Source organism: Pinus tabuliformis, chromosome 7, assembly GCF_031772625.1.
Source record: "Pinus tabuliformis cultivar Carrire ecotype Pingquan chromosome 7, CPIR1, whole genome shotgun sequence".
Taxonomy (NCBI): Eukaryota; Viridiplantae; Streptophyta; class Pinopsida; order Pinales; family Pinaceae; genus Pinus; species Pinus tabuliformis.
In genome coordinates this window covers 1,456,533,445-1,456,556,598 of record NC_142293.1, presented here as the reverse complement: position 1 = coordinate 1,456,556,598, position 23,154 = coordinate 1,456,533,445, and positions in this window count along the sequence as shown.

Genomic DNA, 23,154 nt, shown 5'->3' with positions numbered 1-23,154 from the left:
TTACAAGTTGTGCTAACTCATACAAAGAATTATGTCTACAAGAAGATAAACTGGAAGAAGCAGTATCTACAGTGGAAGGGTCTCTGTAATATTTGGATTGTTTACAGGCCATATCAATACCTCGGCGGTCAATTGTGGATCTTCTGGGAAAAGAGATAATTGCAGAAGATAAATTTTCTGTAATATCAGCTGAGGTGATTTTCTTTGGCAAGAGAGGCTTAGGATTATTTATCACCCAATGTTCTGGAAATGTCAAATCTTCCCAGTGGATTGTCTGATGCTCAATTTTTTGATTTTTCGCATCAGTCAGGACAACCACACTTGACTTTGAGTCGTGGCTGGGTGTATGGCGGATGGCTGGCCACAATGTATTGGTGTGACGAAAACAGCCTTTAGTTTGAATGGCTATATTATTTCTCTTTTTGTTCATGTCGAAACCAGTGGTTTGGACCTGGAGCTGTAAAATCTGGTCTATGGTTTCATCAAATGTATAGATAGAGAAATTTGGATAACAGTCAAAATAGACTGGGCCATTAGATAGAGGAGCAACAATTCCGCCTATTAAGGAATCAGTGTACTTATTGTGCGTCAAGTCTCGGACAGTGGCTAACACAAAAGTATGTAATCCTTTATGAATCAAAGGATTGATTCCTACTCTTATGCATCCTAAATGCAGATAATTTGTTTTCAGTCTTTTGGCCTCTGCCTGTAACTTCTTTGGATTTAACAGAGAAATAGTCTGGATATTATCTGAGTTTTCTTGGATTTGACTCACAGACTCTTTAATACTAATCCTAGTAGCGGCTTTTAAATGGAAAACAGAAAGATCACTATATACTTCTGAGGGAGCTATGGCAGGTAGTTCCCAACGGGCAGAAGGCTGGGGTTCTTCATATTCAAGTTCAGCAGAATTCAAGACACGACTGGAACTTGATGCAAACATATCCCTTAAAGGATTTTCTTCAGCCTTAGAATCTCTCTCTTCTAATTCACGGAAAGAAACTGATTTCCAGAATGAATCCATTCTTTATGAGTATAAGATTTAGAATACCGACCTTCTGAACCAGACGTTACTGGCTCTGATACCAATTTTAAGCAGGGGCTTCTGTCACAAGCTTGCTACTTGTTGCGTCTCTTCGATTATCCTTGATAGTCAAATCCTGGTGAACCAATGGTGAACCTACTCAGAACTTTCACGCTCTCGTGGCCTCAACAACGACTTCCTCGCCTAACAACGGCTTTGGCGTCCCTTCGTTCATTTGGCGAACTTCCTGTGAACTTCTTGTGAACTTCGGATGAAAGCTAAAAGATAACTACTACCACAGCAGACAATATAAGTGCACAAGGTATTCAGATGCGAAATGGTGTACTCATTTTATTTCAGAATGGATAAAGCTTTTTACAGAAAGATTCTTTACAGAGATTGACTATCTTCGCAGGGGCTTCTGTCACAAGCTTGCTACTTGTTGTGTCTCTTCGATTATCCTTGATAGCAAACTCCTAGTGAACCAGTGGTGAACCTACTCAGAACGTTCACGCCCTTGTGGCCTCAACAACGGCTTCCTCGCCTAACAACAGCCTTGGTGTCCCTTCGTTCCTTTGGCGAACTTCCTGTGAACTTAAGATGAAAGCTCAAAGATAACTACTACCACAGCAGACAATATAAGTGCGCAAGGTATTCAGATGCGGAATGGTGTACTCATTTTATTTCAGAATGGATAAAGCTTTTTACAGAAAGATTCTTTACAGAGATTGACTATCTTTGCATTTATCGGGCTTTATGTTGTCCGCAAGGAACAAGCAATACCGAAGGCTACCTGGCGAAAGATAGGCTCTGCCTCAGAATGTGACTTTGACTCATATACAGACTAGATGACTCTCTAAAATGATTCGGCCACTTTAGGTTCTCACCAGTGCTGAGCACACTGATGCGCAGGCTCCCAAATCACCTAAGGACTTGAGTTCTTCTCGTGATGCAAGCAGATTAGACTGAACGTCCGCAGATGCAGAGCAGGAGAGGCACTCGACACAAAGACTCACTTAGACTCAAACTGACTCTGAATGCCTCAACAATGAGCCTTACCCTCATTATATAGGAATGAGAGGGGACAAACATTACTGTAGGCTGTCAGTGGACTGACCGAAAGGTGGATAGAATCATTTTTTTTCGGATAATGCTAGGGCAACGTCCGCACAAAGATTCCAGTCTGGAAAGGTGGATGGAATTATTGCTTTCGAGTAATGCCAAAGCGATATCTGTACAAAGATTCTTGTCTGAAAAGTAAATTTTATGGAAAGTAATTTCGACAGAACAAAGTGGATACTTTTTATCAAAGCCCACGAGAAAATATTTAAAACAAAGTGGATGCTTTTCATAAAATCCCACGGGAAAATATAGTGCATAAACTATTTACATAGTGGAGGCTTTAGTACAGCAAAGCCCACAAGAAATCTAGTCACAATTAAGCCCTTTTGACTGGTACTCATTATTACAATATGAATGCTTTTCTCGGAAAGCCCATGTGAACCGTTAGAACACTGTCAGTCCCGGGAATCTGTCTCTTCTATACAACATTTCGTCCCAGGCTTTAGTGTATATCCTGCGGACAATCATTGGTTTCCATAGAACAATTTGATATTGTACTTTGGTTAATACAAGCCACTCCAAATGTTCTCTCATGTATTCTTCAAGTGAATTGTTATAAGGAGATGACTTATAAGTTGACCATTCACCTTTTGTCATATATTTAACAGTTCTGTAGATAGGGTGAATGCATTCTTCAAGGTGTTGTTCAATACATAGATTACAATGATTTCTGCAATATTGTTCATGCCATACTGGGTCCATGGCAGTTCTGCTAACACCGTAATCAGTCCACCAATCTCTGAACCATTTGCATTGTTGATACCCCTGATAATGGCCAATGGTGCTGAACTTTAATTTTGTGTAGTGAGTTCCTACCTTGTCATCGACGTTGAGGAAGTCCCACCAAAGTTGTTTATATTCTGCAAAATTGTACACCGTATCAGGAAAAATGATCTTTGGGTCATTTCTTGGCCATATAGCAGCAGGTTGGGTCCGACCATGTCCTGGCTTGTTATAGATGCAGACATATCTTTCATGTATGCCCGTACTGGGTCCACCATGATACCAAATAGTGGCAATATCATGAAAATTTTGTTCTAAAGCTCTCTGTGCAATGTCAGCATCTCTCCTTGCTTTATCATATATCATGTCATGAATCCACTTGCCTCCTTTAGGGTACACTTTTCTTTCCGGGACAAAGTGTTGGATGTCAGTGTGAGGTTGCAAGTTGGCATCCAATACTTTCGTATTTCTTAACTGCCAAGTGGGTCTCCAATTTCTCTTGTATTCCTCCCAGTCTTGGTCATCTGGGATGGTCCTTAGTACTTCTTGTTTCTGGTGCTGGTCCCACTCAGTGATGATCATCATGACATGATCTCTTGCTTCAATATATTCCCTGCTAAGAAAATCAGGGAGACTGTTTTCTTCACCTTTAATGTGTTCCACCTGAAAGTCAAAGTTTGCAAAAAGAGCTTGCCATCTGGCAAACTTGGCTTCTCCGGCCTTCTTGATGTCCTTTGTTAATACCTTCTGCAAAGCAGATGCATCAGTTCTAAGCAGAAAAGATTTGTTAATGAGATAAACTTCAAACTTACTGATGCAGTTCCATGCTGCCTTGACTTCTTTTTCTATTGTGGAGTAGTTCAGCTCGGCTGGGTTCCATACTCCAGATGCAAATTGAACTACTTGTTCATCCTTTCCAACCTTTTGCTTTAAAACTCCACCCCATCCAATATTACTTGCATCTGATTCTACAATTTTATATGCAAGATCATCAGCAACATATAAAATAGGCAAAGATTTTACCTTGGCCTTAATATTCTGGACTGCTTTTGTATGGACCTCTGTCCATTCTGGAGGATTCTTCTTCAGTCTTTTATTCAATATCCTTCTGTCACTGGCACAGTCCTGATAGAAGTTGCTGACATAGTTGAGGCAGCCTAAGAACCTTTGCAGTTGGTTCTTGTCTGTTATGACATCTGGAAATTTGTCTGCAAACTCTAATGCATGTTTCTGCAGAGAAATCTGCCCATTGCAGATTGTATGTCCCAAAAATTTGATAGTGGTTTGGAAAACCTCTATCTTCTTTTTACTAAGCACCAAACCATTGTGCTTAACTAAGTTCTTAAATATATTTACATGCTTAAAATGCTCCTGAATATTTTTGGAAAATATCAATACATCATCTATATATACAATAAGCCAGTCAAAATATGGCTTAAAAATATTGTCCATTACCTTTTGGAATTTTGATGGCGCATTCTTGAGACCAAAAGGCATGACATTCCATTCATAATGTCCTGCTGGTATGCTGAAGGCAGTTTTGAATTTATCTTTTTCAGAAATGGCTACTTGCCAAAATCCTGCTTTCAGATCAAACTTAGAGAAGATCTTGGCTCCCCTATCCTTCTGATTAAATCTCCTTTATGGGGTATTGGATAGGTATCATCAGCTAAGACTGAGTTTAGAGGCTTATAATTGATGACTAACCTTGGAATGCCTCTGATCTGTTCAGCTCTCTTGTTTACGTAGAACCCATAATAGTTCCAAGGACTGTTTGATTCTCTAATCAATCTTCTGCTAAGGAGCTGTTGAATTTCTTGCTCGCAAAGATCTCTATATTCTTTGCTCATGGGTATTGCTCGGCTCTTACAAGGCTTACCAACATATCCTTCCTTGTAAGGGAGCTCAACTGTGTGCTGCTTCCTATGCCAAAATGCATTAGGTTCTTCCGAGCAGCATTCTTCTTCGATCTGTCTCTTCAAATCTCCAATCTTGCTCTTTATTTGGGGTAGTTTAAGCTGTTCTTCTATTCTAAGAGTAGATTTTAGATCTTTTAGATCTGATAATCTAGCTTCAGCTTTGTCCAAATTCTGCACAGTTTGGACCATTGTGGAGATTCTTGGATTAGAAATATACGGAAGCTCAATTTTCTTCCTGGTCCCTTTAGATGTGGGGACTAATATAAAATATCCAGCTTTTCCTCCTTTGAGTCTGAGCGACCCATGAGGTTCTACTGCTGCCAGAAAGACATTGCCAAGTATGCAGTCTACTGGAATGTCAGCTACTGCAAATTTCAAATAGACACAGTGAGTATCAAAACAGAGAGAGGCTTTGGGTACCTCATATTGGAGCTTTTTGTTACCCAAACCTACTACCTTTCTTTCTGCAGCAACCCAATATTTTGCTGGAATGTTTTTCATATTGAGGATATTTATGTCTGCTCCAGAATCTAGAAGAGCAACCATTTCAAACATTTTCCCTCTTATGCAGACATTTACTTTGACATGATGTTGCTGATAGGAGATGGTTAATAATCTCATATCTCTGAATCCAAAATTTGGATCCTTCATTCCTTCAGCAACTTGGACTTCTTGATTACTGCTGTATGGAGCAGTATCCCATGGCTGGTCATTATCTTCTTCTTCTTTTTCCATCTGTTTACCTTTCTTCAGTTCTGCAATCTGAGCTTTCATTGCAGAAATTTCTGCCTTGAGATTGTGAATTTCTCGGCTTACTTCACCTAGAGTAAGTGATCTTACTCTTTCAGGTTTCTGTTGATGCCTTTGATATGATTTTTTGTTTCTTTCATATGAAGCATCAATAAATAAAGGCTTCTTACCTGAACTGTTTGAGGCTTTTGATTTGAGCTGATCCATAAAGGCTTCAGTTAGGCAATTTTTCATTTCCCCATCCTCCATGGCTCGTATTTGAGATAGGATCTTCAACTCGTCTTCTTCAGTCGCAGCCATGAGTACTTTTTCCTTTTGGGGCTTAGAATTTTCTTTTTCTTCACTGGAGTCACTATAAAATTATGAGTCAGAATCATAGTGAACTTGACATGCACATTCTTCAAATTCAGAACATAAGCATTCTGAAGAATCAGAATCTGAATACTGCTGTATATCTGTATGGAGTTCTTCGGCAGAAGAAGAACTGAAAGAATCATAGGAAGATTCTTCTATCTGATGTTGCTGAGCTATATCTCTGATTACAACATTTGGGCAACGTTCTGTTTTGTGTGTATGAGAACCACATTTCATGCATATCGTTGGTCCTCTTCCTTCTTGCTTAACTTGTTTTCCTTTTTTAATAAAGGCCTCAGATTTCTTTCCTCTGTTTCGTTTTGATTCTTCGCCTTCTGGACATCTGGATGAAGTATGTCCATTTTGTCCACATAGCCAACAAGTAAGATTGTTCCATTTTTCTTGTTTTGCAGAATGCAGATGTATATCTGAAGGATTATAATAATGTGTTCTTGGAATATATTTATAATATCCCTTTTTCTTTCTAGAGGTTTGGCCTCGGTTTTGCTTGGGATATTTCCTTCTGTCCTTTGGATAATTTTTCTGGTTCTTGTAGAAAGTTTCCTTAAACTCCCTTTTTGCTCTTTTCTTGGCTTTTCTACTTTTCACTAAAGGATCCTCTGTTGTTATTCCATACTTGCTGCAGATGGAATTCTTGTCTGGCAATCTAGAAAGTTTTTCAAGAGATTTATTTACCTTTGAGCTTGTACAAAGACTCACTAGTGTCTTTTTTATGTGAGAATATATTTCTCCCCATGTATATGACTCAAAAGGTAACTGGAAGACTTCTTGCAATCTGATGTAATCTACAAATCTAGATGGCAGGGCTGCAAGATATACCTATTTCCATAACAGGTTCTTCGAATCTTTGACTTCATAGATCCTTTGCATCCAGTCTCTATGGAAGTCTTCAAATTGGGACATCTTGTAGCACTTCAGATTCATCAAGATAACTTCATTTTTGTCAGCAATTTCTGTTTCGCTACCACACCAATGTTCTAGAATCATTGATGTCAATGCTCCTATCATATTGTTGGTGACGGTGCCATCATGATTGTGTATCACATCTCCTTTTTCATCTTTAAGAACTTCTGCTTCCATTGTTTCAATGAGCTTTGGGGAAGATTCTGTCTCCCACCACCTGAGGAGTGTTCCTGTAAAACACTGAATAATGGTCCTGCAAGCATCAATTTCACTTTTTCCTCTAAGACACATGAGTTTATATTCTGTATACATCATATCAATCATTTGCCTGATTTGGCCAACACTCATGTTATCTATGTTCCATTCTCTGTGGGAATCTGGGAAAAAGGTATGTGCTTCAGGAAGCTTTCCTTTTCCTTCAATATCAAGTGCTGGATACCTGGTGAACCTATGCTCAAGAGGTTCATATATGGGAAAGATCTGTGTATCATGATCTTTTTGTTCTTTCCCTTTTTCTTCTTCTTCATCCTTGAATAAGGATGCAATAGTTACTTTTGCTGTAGCCTCAGATTCTGAAGATGTGGCTACTTCTTTGGGAAATAAAGCTGGATGATAGTTTTAACAAGATCCTTAATCTTTATACTTCTTTTAACAAGAAAGGAATTAGGAACTGGTTTTTCTGCCTTTGACAGATTCATCTTTTCAACTTTATCTGTTAAACCAGTTATAAGATTCTTAGTTGCATCCAAATGATCAACTAATTTTTCTTCTACTCCTTCTATCTTGGATAAAGAATCTCTTACATAAGAACGAATAAGACTGGAATCAAACTGTACATTATTCAGACATTTATTTACATCATTAATTGATACTTGAACAGTATCAATTTGTTCCTTGACTTCTGCTGATTTTGCTACATTTATTTCTAGACCTTTTAATGCAGTATTTGTCCAGTTTAGTTGTTCACTGGCTTTCTGTATTCTTCCATCAATGCCTAAGGCATTGTCATCCTTTTGTACCAGTGGGATGGCTTTGGCTGCATTTTGATTTTCTCCTATAACAATTCCTTTGTAGGGAGGAAATGTTGAAGGAGTTTCAACCTTTGTTCCATCTAATGCAGTCCAAGCATGTTTATTAGCTGAAGGGGATGATGTTGAACCAGTTAAAACATTTATGGGAGCAATATTATCCTTCCAAGAATAAAAGGATATCCATGTATTATTTACTTCCATATATCTTTTCCAATCTTCAGCTAATTTCTGTTTCTCTTGAGGAGAATAAGTCTGATCAAATTCTTCTGCTTGGGGATTAGTGAATAAATCCCAATTAAGCATTGCTTTCATCCATTTAGCACTAATTTCATACTTAAAACATCCATCCATTAAAGAAAAGAACTTATGCATTTCCATAACAGCAGGCTTCTTACAATCATCAGGTACTGGACCAAATCTGCATGGTGGTATAAGGCCTTTGGCTTGCTCAAGATATCCTAGTCCATATCTAGGCTTGGCTGACCTCATGGGACTCATCATCTCAATGAATCTTGGATCTTCATCTTCAAGAGTAGTGATCTCATGCATCATGAGCACATGGTTAGACTCTTGTTCATGGGGAAACGGGATGTCTGAGCATTTAGGATTTGGGCATGGATTTAATATACCAATAATTGTTTCTGGCATTTGACAATTCCCTCGATGAGCGCATCCATCTTGACGTCCTTTCTGCTTTGCAACGAAATATATCTCTCGTCCTTTCCACTGTCTTGCGAAGTATATCTCCGTTTCTAGTCCATCCAAAACATATGCATCATGTTGCTATCTTCCATATGACCATCACAGAGTCATTCATAAAACGCATACCGGCAAATTTGATATTTATAATTTATAATTCAGGGTAGGACTTTGCCTCCTTCCGGATTCATTGAACAAAAGGATGCAGCAGGTAGATCATATTTCACAACAGGCGTAGGTCATATTTACTATATAATTTTAATTATATTATAATTTCACTGTATATTATATTATATTTTTTATATTGAAGTGTGAGGCCAATGTATTTTTATGTTGTTTTTATTAGTTTGAATTTTTTTCCAATATAATATTTAGATTATATATATATATATATATATATATATATATATATATATATATATATATATATATATTTTGTTTTGATAGAGTTATTTTTAAAGTTAAAATAAAATTATAATATTTAAAATTATGAATTTAATATAATTAAATAAATATCAGAATTTGTATTTATAATTTATTAATATTTATAAAAAGATAAATTATTATTCACTTATGTTTTATATTAAAAAGTCAAAATTTCAATTAACAAAAAATGTTTTATAATTACATATTTACATATTTTTCAAGTAAATGGAAAGATGTTAAAGTAATTTGGTAAAAAAGGGATATTTTAATATTTTAATTAAAAATATAAAGATAGTGTAATTGAAATTATATTATTTGAAATTGCTTGAAAAAATTATTTTGGATTAATATAAAATATATATTTTATAATAATTCAAAAAATATTAAATATATTTTATTTGAAATTTAACATCAAAATATAAGGAATTATCAAGTTTTTTCAAATGGTATATGTTTCTTATTATCAATATATCAATATACATGCAATGTCTTCCAAAATCAAAATATAAAATGAAAGTATATATAAAGTTTTTAAATGTAAGAGGATTTGTACTCTTTTTTCAAAATTATAATATTTTTAATTTTATCAACTTGAGAATTATTATATGAAGTCAACGCGATAATAGTAAATGAATTTCAAATAAAATTATAATAATTGCAATATTTTTAATTTCAACTAAGAAGATTAATAGAAAATTATGTCTACCAGTAAGCAAGATTGAGGATCAGGCATATATATATATATATATATATATATATATCTTAGCCATGCACTGAGGATCAAATTTCTTGATAGAAAACCTCTTTTAGAGAGTAACACTTGAAAAAGGTTTACACGTCAAGATATTTGATCCCTCTTGATGCTTGATATATCCATGGTTATAATGGATCTATATTCATTCTCTCTCTACACACAATTGCATTTTTAAATGCATAAATGTATTCAATGATTTGGAAATCCTTTAGGCACTTCAATTTTGTAAACTAGACAGTTTAAATTTTCAATTTCAACAAATCTCCGTTTGATTTTAAATAAAATCCTTTGAAAGAATATTGTAAAATAGTGAAACCACTTAAAATAGATGACATTATTTACATTAAAATATTGTTTTGTAATCAATATATTTTTAAATACATATAAAAGTTATTGAATTATTTTACTTTCAACAAATTCAATTACTTTATTTCTTTGGGTATTGGATTATTTTGTTATGGTTAATAATTTTTTTTCATGTTATATTTCTATGTAAAATTAATACTAAAATAAATTAACTAATTTGAATATTCAAATAGTTTATTCAAATTTTATATTGAAAGATCACATACATATACTAAAATTGATATTAAAATAGTTTATTTATGCACCCGCTTAAAGACAATACGCATGTTTTTTTTTTGTCTCAAGTTAAGATAATTTACCCAAAAATTGTCTTAAAACCCTCCTTTATGTAGTAGTGATATATGATGGTTTCTAAGAAACTTTATATGAATAGGATTGCCCATATTTAGCATGGTGTGAGCACCTCCATTTGTGAGTGGATCATCCTACTCACAAAGGACATAACTTAGGGTAGATGACAATCCTATACAATATCTAACACAATAATAAAATTATATGTCTAAATTAGCTCAACCTAAATAATGCACTATGTACAAGGAGGGAGGGTTGTTGGAGACAAATAGCTTGCATTTTTACCACAAATCATTGAAGGAGATGATCACAAGAAGGAGATGTGTCTTAGTGTTAGAGCATGGAATGAGAAAAATATGCACTTCTATAGTAGAATCATCAATGCTTCCCCTCACAAAAGGGATACACTTTGGGCCATATTTTTGTGTTAGTTGTGTTTTGTATTCATAGTGTATTATTATTTATACATGGGAAACAATGTACATAGATAAAGTCCCTCTATTTAAACTTGGATTGAGAGAAGTTTCCGCATGAGACGTAGCTAAATATATAGATATAGATGTAGCACAAGCAATTCCAGATCCAAATCTTGTGGTGGTAGAGATTTAGGACCCGACCCAGCCAATTCAATTGTTCGTGTGGTATATCTGTGTCCTAATCATTTGAGCTTAGACATAGTATTGAAGTGAGTTTTAAAAGGGTATCCACTTAACAATGTCTTAAGAGAAGGTATTGGACTTCCATTCCTAGCTTGAGGGAGGATATAAGAAATCTTATATTTCCCTTGTACTTATCTGTGATGCCTTGCATATAGAGAGGAATAACCTCATCTAAGCTCATTATTTTATCATGATAATAGAACCTTAGTTGATAACATATAGTGGAGAAGGATTTACCAATATACCCATTGGTCTCTTATAACCATTTGGAGATGCTCTTTTTTATTTATTTATGTGTTTAACACCCAAGATGATGGAATCCCTTGAGTGTTAAGGATTCCAAACTTCTGAAGGCGGTAACCTTTGGATTTTGCACTAGACTCTTTTATATATAGAACCAATGGCCAAGATATCCATCCAATTTATGGTAGATCGATACATATTGAAATGATGCATGCTTTTCTTCTCATACATTCATGGTGAACTTCACATGATTTGACTAAGAGTTGTGAGGTTCATCGAATTTATTTATGTTTGACTTTCCATGTGGCAAATTATGTTATGTCATGCATGTAACTAAATAATGGTTTATGCTTCATAGGGTAACCCTAATGACCCTATGTAAACACCACTTTCCCCTATTATAGATAAATTGATACAAACTAAGGAATATATGTTTTACGAAATATTTAAAACATGAACTAAAGTATGAGACCACTAAGCACTAAGGTGCACACAAATATATTTTTAGCATAATTTTAAGACTGTATACTCCTCTGGATGAAAACCAAAGCATAACCAAGGGGCCCAAAACTTTTAATATGATATTAAAATGTAGACTCAAATCATCTTGAGTACTTTGAGAATGAAAATATATTTTAACACTTCACTCCATGATTTATGGTTCTGATAATTCAAAGGAGAATCATCAATATTTTCTAGATTTATAATGGGATGGTGCAACTACTAATCATGTGATGATTGTGATGGTGATTTTTCTTATATATGCATTACAGAAGTTTTGAGATCTAAAATGGGCCACAAAACAAAAATGTACAACCAAAATCAACTTTATAAGAACCAATAGGATTCAAGATGATGATGTCAACCATGTGGGATGATTCACCATTTTTGGAGTAAAAAAGTAAAAATATTTAAAATATATAAAAAAAAATACTTTACAACTCTTATTTTCAACTAATCTCCCTATGGTTTTACTCAAATTTCAAGCGGGAGCACAAGTTAGATGCAAAATTTAATTCCTCATCCAAGGAGTACCCAATCATGTTTTTTCATGTATTTCTCATTTTTCGTGTAGCAGAGTCCATCCAAAGTATGTAACATGGGTACTTCTTGGATGAGGAATTAAATTCTACATCCAACGAATGATCCCACTCGAAATTTGAGTAAAACCGTAGGGAGATAAGTTGAAAATATGAATTGAAAAAATAGTTTTTTCTTTTTCCCTCTAAAAATTGATGATGTAATCTATTATTATTTTATTATTTTCCATTCGAGAAAATTTCAACCTGAAAGTGGCCTCCTAAGGAAAAATAATATAATAATAATTAAAATAATAAAATAAGAGTTGTGAATTTTTGAGGGAAAAGAAGAAAACTATTTTTTTAATTATATTTTTTTGGCTGATCTCCTTATAGGTTTACCCAAATTTCAAGAGTAGACATTCCTTGGATATGGAATCAAATTCCACATCTAGTGAGCACCTATTACACATAATTTTGAGAAGACTCACATTGATAGAAATTGAAGATACATTAAAAATTGTGTTGAAGGACTTTTTAATGTATCTTGAATTTTTATCAATGTGGGTCTTCTCAAAAGTATGTGCCATAGGTACTCGTTGGATGTGGAATTTGATTTTGCATCCAGTGAGTGTCTACACATGAAATTTGAGTAAACCTGTAAGGAGATAAACCAAAAATACAATTAAGAAAAGTAGTTTTTCTTCTTTTCCCTCCAAAATATTTACATGTACCTCTTTTTAAATTTAAAGGATTTTGATTGGTTTACATATTATGACATGGAAATTACATGAAAATTTCATGTGCACTTTTAGGCTGAAAATTCCTCTAATAACTATTATTTTATAATATTCCTTAGGACGCTCATTTTAGACCTCAAAATTTCTCCAATGCATGTGTATTTTAGATTATCTTGATTTTTTTTGTAAATGCATTGACTTATAATTAAAACTAAATTTTAACCTAACTCTTAATTATTGGGACAACATAATGAATTCTCTTGTAAATTTGTTGAGATTCAAACAAGAAAATAAACCTCACAGAGTGTGTTTCCATTTTATTAATAACTTGGAGTACCAAGTAGTCTCTCCTTATGGTGTCACAGAGAAACTGTTGGTTTAGGTGGTAGTGTACATAATCACAATGGAAACATGTAATGGTGAGTTCATAAACATTGAATTGAGCATGAAGTTGTCGTCAAGGAATACAATTTAATCCTATAAAGGTAGCACGGGTCATGTTTACAAATGGAATTGTAGAGAAAAATATGAGGCTCATGAAGAATTCAATGAGATTCAAAAGATCCTATAACCTATTTGAAAATATACATCGATTCAAAAGAGGGAAGACATGTGGAATTTAATATCGGTGTGTGTTGAAACCCCAATTAGATGGACAAAGAAACTATGAGATGAGAGGCATGACCTCTAGCCACACCAACCCCCATCTCCCAAACTACAAATAAGGGTGTATATTTCATGCAATTTTCAAGGAGAAATGTGGTACAAGAGGCTGGAAACATTGGAAAAGAGGAGTGAATTCGGGGGAGGGGGAATATAAATATTAGATCCATGTTAGCGAAGGTTAGCTACCAAATGCCTTTTTTCTAGTGGCATCTCTTAAGAAAAGAAAATTAAAAATGTAAGAAGTACATCAAAAGAGTGTACCAACCCCTAAAAGGAATACATTTAGTTGCACATTATACAAAAATATTGAGCTAATAACATATCCTAAATTCTAGTAATTAAAATTCATTTTGAAGAAAAAAGTTTATATTGTTCATCAATGCACTAATATTAATTTAAATTTTGTGCCAACAAATCCTACTAGCCAAGAAGAATACCTATGGGCAATTCCCATTATATAGGTTCTTGGAATTTAGAAACATATATAATTAGATGGGAACCCTAAACCTATAGAGGGAGAGACGTATCTAGAAGATGGGATGCTAGAGACAATGATTCACACCTCCACAAAAAAAATCATGGATCATGTTTAAAAAGAAAAAAAAAGAAGATAAGAGAGAGAAGTAATAGGTTCATGAATATTACAATGGGATTCCAATAATCCTATAGCCTAAATAAAAAGTTCTTAAGCCCTAATGAATGGAGGTGCATGGAAGTTATGAAGGAGGTGGGTTGGATCCCAACTATATAGATAAATAAATGTTCAAGTGAGAGGCAAGGCCTAGAACCACACCATCCCCTATCTCCAAAACTATGGATATTGTTACATAACAATGACTAAAATTGGTGTAAGTTTTAGTCAACTTGTAAGGAGAAAACTTTCACATGAGACTGTAAAACATTAAAAAATAATTGTGTATGCACAATTTTCGTATATGCACAATTTTCGCATATGCACAACTTCCGTATATATGCATATCTTTCGTATATGTGCATATATTCTATATATGTGCATCTTTCGTATGTGTATGTATCTTCCGTATACACACAACTTTTAGATATGCACATATACAAACGTTGTTCATATACAGAAGTTGTGTGCAACTTCTGTAATATGCATATATGACAGTCTCTTGATATGCATAGCTTTCATATATATGCATATCTTCTGTATATGGGCAACTTCTGTATTTGTGCATATCTGTCATATATGCACGACTTTGGCATATGCGCATATCCTCTGTATATGTGTAACTTTCGTATACGTGCATATATTTTGTATATGCACATCTACAATATATGCACATTTACTGTATATGTGCAACTTCCAGAGATACGCATATATGGAATATATGCACATATACAGAATAAGCGCATATATGGAAGGTATGCACATATATGGAAGTTGTGAATATAAAAAAAATGCACATATACGGAAGTAGATGCATACATACGGAAGTTGTGCATATATGGGAGATGCGCATATACATAATTTATGTGTAAATTTAGTTAGTGTATATGTGCAACCTTCGTATATGCACAATTATTGTATTATGCACAACTTTTGTATATGTGCATATCCATTTGCGCATACACATAAGATATGCAAATATATGAAAATTGCGCCTATATAGAGGCTGAAGTTCTACATAGCTTTCGTATATGCACAACTTCCATATATGCACATATATTCTATATATGTTCAACTTTTGTATATGTGTATATCTTACATACATGTGCAATTTCCATATATGCACATATACGAAAGCTACGCATATACAAAAGTAGTGCACAACTTTCTTAATATGCATATATGATAACCTCCATATATGCATAAACTCTGTATATGTTCATATCTTCTATATATGTGTAGCTTTTATACATGTGCATATATGGACGATATGCACATATACAAAATATATGTGCATATACGAAAGTCACACAACTTCTATATATGCACATATTTTGTATTACATATCTTTCATATATGCGCAACTTTCATATGTGTATATATAGAAGTTGTGCACATACAGAAGATATGGAAACATACAGAGGTTGAAGTTATACACAAGTATGTGCATATACAAAAGATATTTACACATAGGGAAAATATGTTCACATATAGAAGTTGTGCATATACAAAAGATATGTGCATATCCAGAAGATATGTTCGTATACATAAGTTGTGTATATACAGAAGATATGCACATATACAAAATTTGTCCATATACGAAAGATCTGAACATATATGAAAGATGTGCATATACGGAAGTCACGGAACTTTTATATATGTGCATTTTCTGTGTTGCATATTTTCCATATTTGCACAACTTCTCTATATGTGCAACTTTCATATATGTGCATATACAGAAGTTGTGTATATGAAAGATACACATACACAGAAATTGCGCATATATGAAATATATGTTAATATACGAAAGATATGTAGATATACAGAAATTGTGAATATACAAAATATTTACTTGCAAATAGTGTATGAAATTATTTGAATCGCATATCCTTCTATACTCTTTGAGAACTGTGCCACGTTCACTGCTATGGGGATTACTAAGAACATACAGTAAGAGAGGCATATCCAAACTTTCGCTTTGTGGCTCTTAACATAGAAGGAATGTTTTCCATGTGAGACATATAGATGAAACATCGTACATATTAAACATGTGGACCTAGAGTTGAAATCATGACATTGATTAAGAGTCTTATTTTATACGTGATTGTTATTCCAAACTAGGGTGATTAGTTCACTTTACATATAAGAATGAAGTGAAATGGCCATAATCATTATCTCTTTCCAAGGACACATCATCAATATCAATTAATATGCATATGAATACAAAAGAATTTCATGAAGATTACAAATGGTGTCCAATGAACAAGATTACCGTGCATATTACAAATGCACCACCATGAACGTGTACATGTTGGTCTAGTAATAAAGAAAGGTCATGAATTAAAGAATGATATGACACTCTTGGTTAAGTAAATAGTTGGTTTGCTGACACTTAATTTCAAGAAAGGTTGTATGACTAATAAAAGCAAGTTGCGCACATCTTGATGGTAAAAAAAAATTAGGTCCTTATAATTCAAAACAATTAAATAACATTTAAAATAAAATATTTAACATTACAATTTACTACTTGTATTACAATATCCACCTAGTTTGTGGAAAATGGCATTAACCCAAGAAATCAATTTCAACTTTGTGTTATAATATATTTCAATTTTTAAAATGCAATTTATTTATATTTTATTGATAGTGTAAAGTTCAAATGTGAGATCCAAAAAATATATGTTGATTTGTACTGATGCATTTTGAAACCATTCTAATTGGTATTCAATCTTCAATTAATAACTATAATATAAATTCAATATAAATAAACAAATGTAAAAATGAAGCTTTCACAAATTTTTAACGTAATTTGCTTAAACAATGACTAAAATTTGAGGTCACATTTTAACTTTGTATTCAAAAAATAAAAAATAAAAAATAAAATGAGGTTATTTATAATGTTTTACCTAGTGATGTTTTATTGAAGAGAATTTATGTTTAAATGGGCATGATATTCTTTTTTTCTCTTTATGTTTAATGGTATTTTATTTTTAAATAATTTTTCTATTTTAATTTTATGTTCATTGTTTTATATATGACCACCCTAAATCCATCTTAATCTCATATTTATTAAGTTTCGAGAGTGATCAAATCTCTCGAAGTGTAAACCTCTCTTTTGAGTGAAAAAATTGAGGAAAGGTTTGCACCTTAATATATTTGATACCTCTTAGTGCTTGATAGATCTAGAGTTAAGATGGATCTAGGCTTGCTTCATTCGTGCACGATCACACAAAATTTGTTGAACATCTAATTAGTTGATCATTTTAAATGTGATGAATATTTCTAAGATTAATTTGGTCATTTTAATTTTAAATTTTCTCAATTACCTCAGTATGTTGAGATGATAGACTATTAATAACTTAAATGATGAATAAAAATTTTAAAATGCAAAGTGACAATGTAAGAGTGTTGAATGATAGAAAATGTAAATAATAAGAATGTAAGCAATTACAAATAGCATTCATTGTGATCAATCTCAACTATTTTCTCCTATTGTTCCTATTTTTATGCCTGTCAGTTTTGCCATCTTATCATATAAATCATATGAAAAGGGTGGTTGAAATTGTAGACCAATCAAATATTTAACTCGAACTATTATAGTATATGTCATACCTTGTCTCTCTTGCTCTTCTATATTAATAGTAGCTTTTTCAAAAGTCAATCATTGTGACTTATGGAGTGTTAAACCCCAAGTAAGTTTCAATGGTAGTTGTTTTATATTACCTCGTTTGAACGCAAAGTGACTAACAATAAAAATGAGAATAATAAGAATGTAGTCAATTACAAATAGTTTACAGTTTCAAGAAGAAAACATTTAAAGTAAGTGAACATTTTATTTAAGATGAAAATTATAGTATTTTATTTATGGTTGAATCATTTTAAGACAGAAATTAATGCACACTATTAATCAAATTACTTTGAAATTAATGTACATCATACATCTAGTTACATCAAATTAGAAATCAACATTTACACTAAAATTAATGCATCTAGTGCAAATAATCAAATAAGATTACAAATCAACATCTACACTGAAATTATTGCATTTTGTGTTTCAAATGCTAAAGATATTAGCATTGTTTTCTTTTAAGAACTTCATAAGCACTTTATATAAATTTTCTATAGTGAATTTTATCGAGACATGACTTTATTTCCTTGTTTGTTACATTGTTCTACATATATACTATTAGAAGTTATTATGTTTTTTCTTAGTCGAAAAATGCTAAAAATATCTATGCAACAAGCATAGAATGACTATGACTCTATCCCTCAAGTCACTTAATTATTGTAGGCACAATAATAATAATAATAACTATTTCTTCATTATGTTTCAGTATTTGTGAAGACATGAAATTTTTATGTTATGCTTTGAAAATGTTTCTAGTGAGCGACAATTTTGATCTTTTACATATTTTTTTAAAACTTTTACATTAAAAATATATTTCAAAGATTGAAATACATATAGACTTAAAATATATGGTATTAAATTTTTCTTTGTAACATTTGTATATATTAAATTTTCCTTTTAAATATCGAAATTAAATATTTGTTATTTATAATCATGATGTTATTAAAGAATAATTGATATATAGATTTTTAATGACCTTATAATATCTAATCATGTATAAGATAATTAGTTTAGATAACAAAATTAGTTTAGACACTGAATAGTGAATGATAGAGAAGTGAAAAAGTTGAGGGAACTGGGGAGCTCTGCTGCGATGGAGAGTGTGGGATTCGAAGTCGGGACCATCCACAGTAATCGAGAGAGGGACTCGAGCTCCAAGAGTTTACAGCTCTTTGTTTGAGGTGCTCACGGTTAGAGTACTCACTCTGCATGGGTTTTTTTCCACAGTTTACGTGATGAGCGACATTGGCTACACTTGAAGGGTGAAGGTTACAAACAACTGTGTTGTTACCTCCTCCCTTCCCACTCTAACTATAGTTTCACATTGCAACCAAGGGTGGACTTCTGTGGTCAAGCGTTTTTCTGCTGGAAGCTTACGGGACTGTGGGTCAGTCTCGCAGGAGCATTAAAATAAACCCTTGTCTTTTTTGTGTCAAAACAAAAAAAAAAATGTAAGAGGGTTTGAAGCAAATTACAAAGGCGTTTGTCAAGAAACGGCGGTGTTGGATGAGTGTAAACCCAACAGGAAGGCACGGTGGTAAGATTCTTTTTACGGGTTACTTCGGAACGAAGACATCGTTATTTGCCTCCCTGCCTTAGGTCAACAGTCACCTTATTACTATTCTAGGAACAACGCCCTGTTTTCTTGGGCAGCTGGCTCCTAGATGGATGAATAGCTACTTGACTATACTTATGACTCCCTTGTTGCTGAGGATATTTGGGTCAATTTCATTCGACCGGTTCCAGCTTTGACTACGCCGGTGATAGCCAGTTTACTGGTCACAGGGGTTGAGGCAGTTATAACTCAAATGGAAGATATGGAGGTCTCTCCACAAACCTAGAATCAAATCCACTCCCGACAGTTATGAAAGGAATATTTATCTCGGAAGAAGGCCCAGAGTTACCTTTCCTACCCATCCCTTGCCCATCGGACCTGAACTCATGGTCTTAGGCCTTCTCGGAAGAAACAACTACCCAAGGTGGTGTGGGTGCTTCTGGAGAAGGACCGAGTAATTTGGCACAAACAGCACAAGGATTGCAAACTGAACAAGTCATAATCCTTGGGACTTCCCCCTTTTATACAACATTCAAACCAGTTGGCTCAGCCCCTCCTTCAAGCTGCTTCATAGGCATTCCCGGACAGGACCAAGCTTCGAAAGGAAATCGTTCTGATTCAGAAGACATTGGCCTCGAGGAAGGAGAGCAAGCAGCCAAGGCGCGGCCAAAGCAACCAAAAAAATCAAGGAATTCAAAAATCAGAGAAAGGGACAGGCGGTTAATCTTCGGAGAAGGAATATATATGGCACAAGTGGCCCTCACAAAGAGCACGGTGTTAGTTGGAAGGGTGAGAGGTCAAAATTACTCTCCGATGTGCCTTCAAAAGTGGACAACGGAAATTTGGGGGAATCTCCTCATTCATCTTCCAAGTATCCTCTCACTTTCCAGGGGTTGGTTTATTTTTATTTTCACACATCCAGACCAAGCAGACTGGGTCCTCATGCGGTATTGGCACATTGAGATGACACCAGTGTTATTGAAACGATGGTCGCCAATGTTTGACCTAGAAAAGGAAAATCATGGAGCGGGGCCAATCTGGGTCTGATTGCCCACTCTCCCATTACAATTTTGGGGGGAAGAGATCTTCAAGGTAATAGGAGATGATTTGGGTGTCTATCTGGATCATGATAGAACCTACTTTGACACAGGCTGCCTAGCATTGGCACGTATACTAGTGCATCTAGATACTAGAGAAGGTCTGGTAGAGAGCTACCTACTTCAGATGGGCGACATTACTCGGAGGCAAATATTAGATTACGAAGGCATTCCCTTCCGCTGCCGCAAATGTCACGAAGTGGGGCATTTATATAAAGACTGTCCAAGAATTTCAGGGCAGAATCAGATCCCAGCCAAAGCATTGGTCTCAGCCTCCACTCAAACTCTGGATTCAAACTTTGGTTCTCCAGTGGACCTCCAAGAAAGTACTCTGCCCTCTATTCAGACTCCGCAGCAAGCAGTAGATCACCAATCTGCAAGGGAATCAAATTGCCGCCCTGAAAAATCCAAAACCCAAGACACGGCTTTCGCAGGTACTCCCTACTCCACTCTTCCTCATTTTTCTCATTCTATTGAAGGTTCAGTAAATTTATCTTCTTCATTGAACTATGTAGTTTCTCAAGCTGAAGTTAATAAGTTATGCTCCTCGATATGTCCTATTCCCGCTGCCCCTCCCTCACTGTCTTCCCCCATTCCCCAACCCTCTGTGGATAGGACCACATGCCCGCTCGATGATCGCCCGCTATCAAGTGGGCCACACAGATATTTCCTCAAATCCCTTCCTGTTGCACCCTCTTCGGTCCTAGGCCTGGACCTAGACCCCTCTCCTTCAATTACTCTCAAACCCCCGCGTGGTCGTCAATAAAAAATTTCTAAGGCTATTAAAAGGGCTAGTGCTGAAGTAGCCTCCGGGGTCCAATCCCTAATCGACTGGGTTCTTAAAGCAAATTGCAACCCTCACTCCTCACCCCCATGATCTGTCTTGCCTTCAATTGTAGGGGTCTAGCCAACCTAGACAAAAAGCTAGCTCTCAAGAGGCTATGTCTGTCTGAAAAGGTGGATGTTATTTTCCTTCAAGAAACTCTTGGGGAAGGTCATCAGATAAATAAGCTTCTCTTAATTTTTCTCCCAACTTGGGAATTTCATTTTCTGGATGTGAAGCGTCGCTCTGGTATTTGCGCCTTGGGGTTTAACACTCGTTCTACAAAAATCCTCAATGTTTAGGGAGGAGAAGGTTTTCTTGGTGCAAATATCTTGTCTATGGAGCTCAACAGACCATTTAGGCTTATCAACATCTATGGCCCTTGCCAGAACAGAGAATTCTTCTGGAATAGAACCATGGAGGCTGATTTTATGAATCAAGATAATATAATTATTAGTGGAGATTTAAATTTCCCCCTCGTTTCAACGGAATCTTGGGGTTTCAGGGCCAAAGTGATCATCTCATAGCCTTTTTTGAAAAGTTGTTGGATGCTCACAATTTTCTAAATATTGACCCTGTTAAACTCAATCCAACTTGGAGGAATCGCAGATTGGGGGTAGATGCCCTTGCTAGAAGATTGGACCGATTCTTGATCAAAGCCCCTCTTATGGCAAGTTTAAATCTCTTTCGTCAATGGGTGGGGAGTGGTGGGATCTCTGATCACTCTATTATTTTTCTGGAGCTCAAGAGTAAACTTTCTAAACCCTCTTCACCTTTTAAATTTAACTCCTCTTGGTTGTTGGAACCGCGTTTTACGAACTTGGTCTCGGTATCTTGGATCCATTGCTCTCAGAATGAAACTTCCTCTCCAGGGGAGCTCTTTGCAAAAAATCTAGCAATTCTAAAAGGCAAAACAATAACCTGGGCCAGATTAAAACAAAGAAAAGAAGATGAAGATCTACAAAGGATTGAAAAGGCTCTATTAGCCTTCGAAGAATCAATTCCCACTGGATCGAACTCGACTGAACAAAAGTTGCAGCTGATTCAGCTGGAAATAGACAGAATTAAACTTCTTTGCTTAAAAGAAGAAACCTGGAGGCTTAAGAGTAGAGCAATCTGGCTCAAAGTAGGTGATGAAAATTCAAATTTCTCTCAACAATATGTAAGGGATCGGAAATCCATTAACACAATCTGGGAATTACAAGACTCGGAAGGAAGGAAAGCAGGCAATTTTGAGCAACTGGCTAACATGGGGATTAGACATTTCTCTAATATTTACAAAGCCCCCATTGGAATAACCCTTCCAAGCATCATTCGCACTGCCGAAGCTCTGCCTAGATTTATCGAGCCAAAGGAAATTGAAGATCTAAACTCCCAGGTTACTAGAGAAGAGCTTGAAGTTGTGCTGAAGTGCTTTCATAAGGATAAGAGCCTGGGTCTTGATGGGTGGCCTGTTGAATTCTTCAGTTCCTTTTTTGATTTAATTGGAGATGATCTCATCTACACCATTGAAGAAAGCCGAAAGTCTGGCAGAATTTTGGAGGCCTTCAACTCGACTTTCCTGGCCCTTATCCCCAAATTTGATAACCCTTCCTCCTTTGATGATTACAAACCCATATCCCTCTGCAATAGCATTTACAAAATCATATCCAAAACAATAGCCCTCTGTATTAATCCCTTTCTCTCTCGAATGATATCCAAGGAAGAATT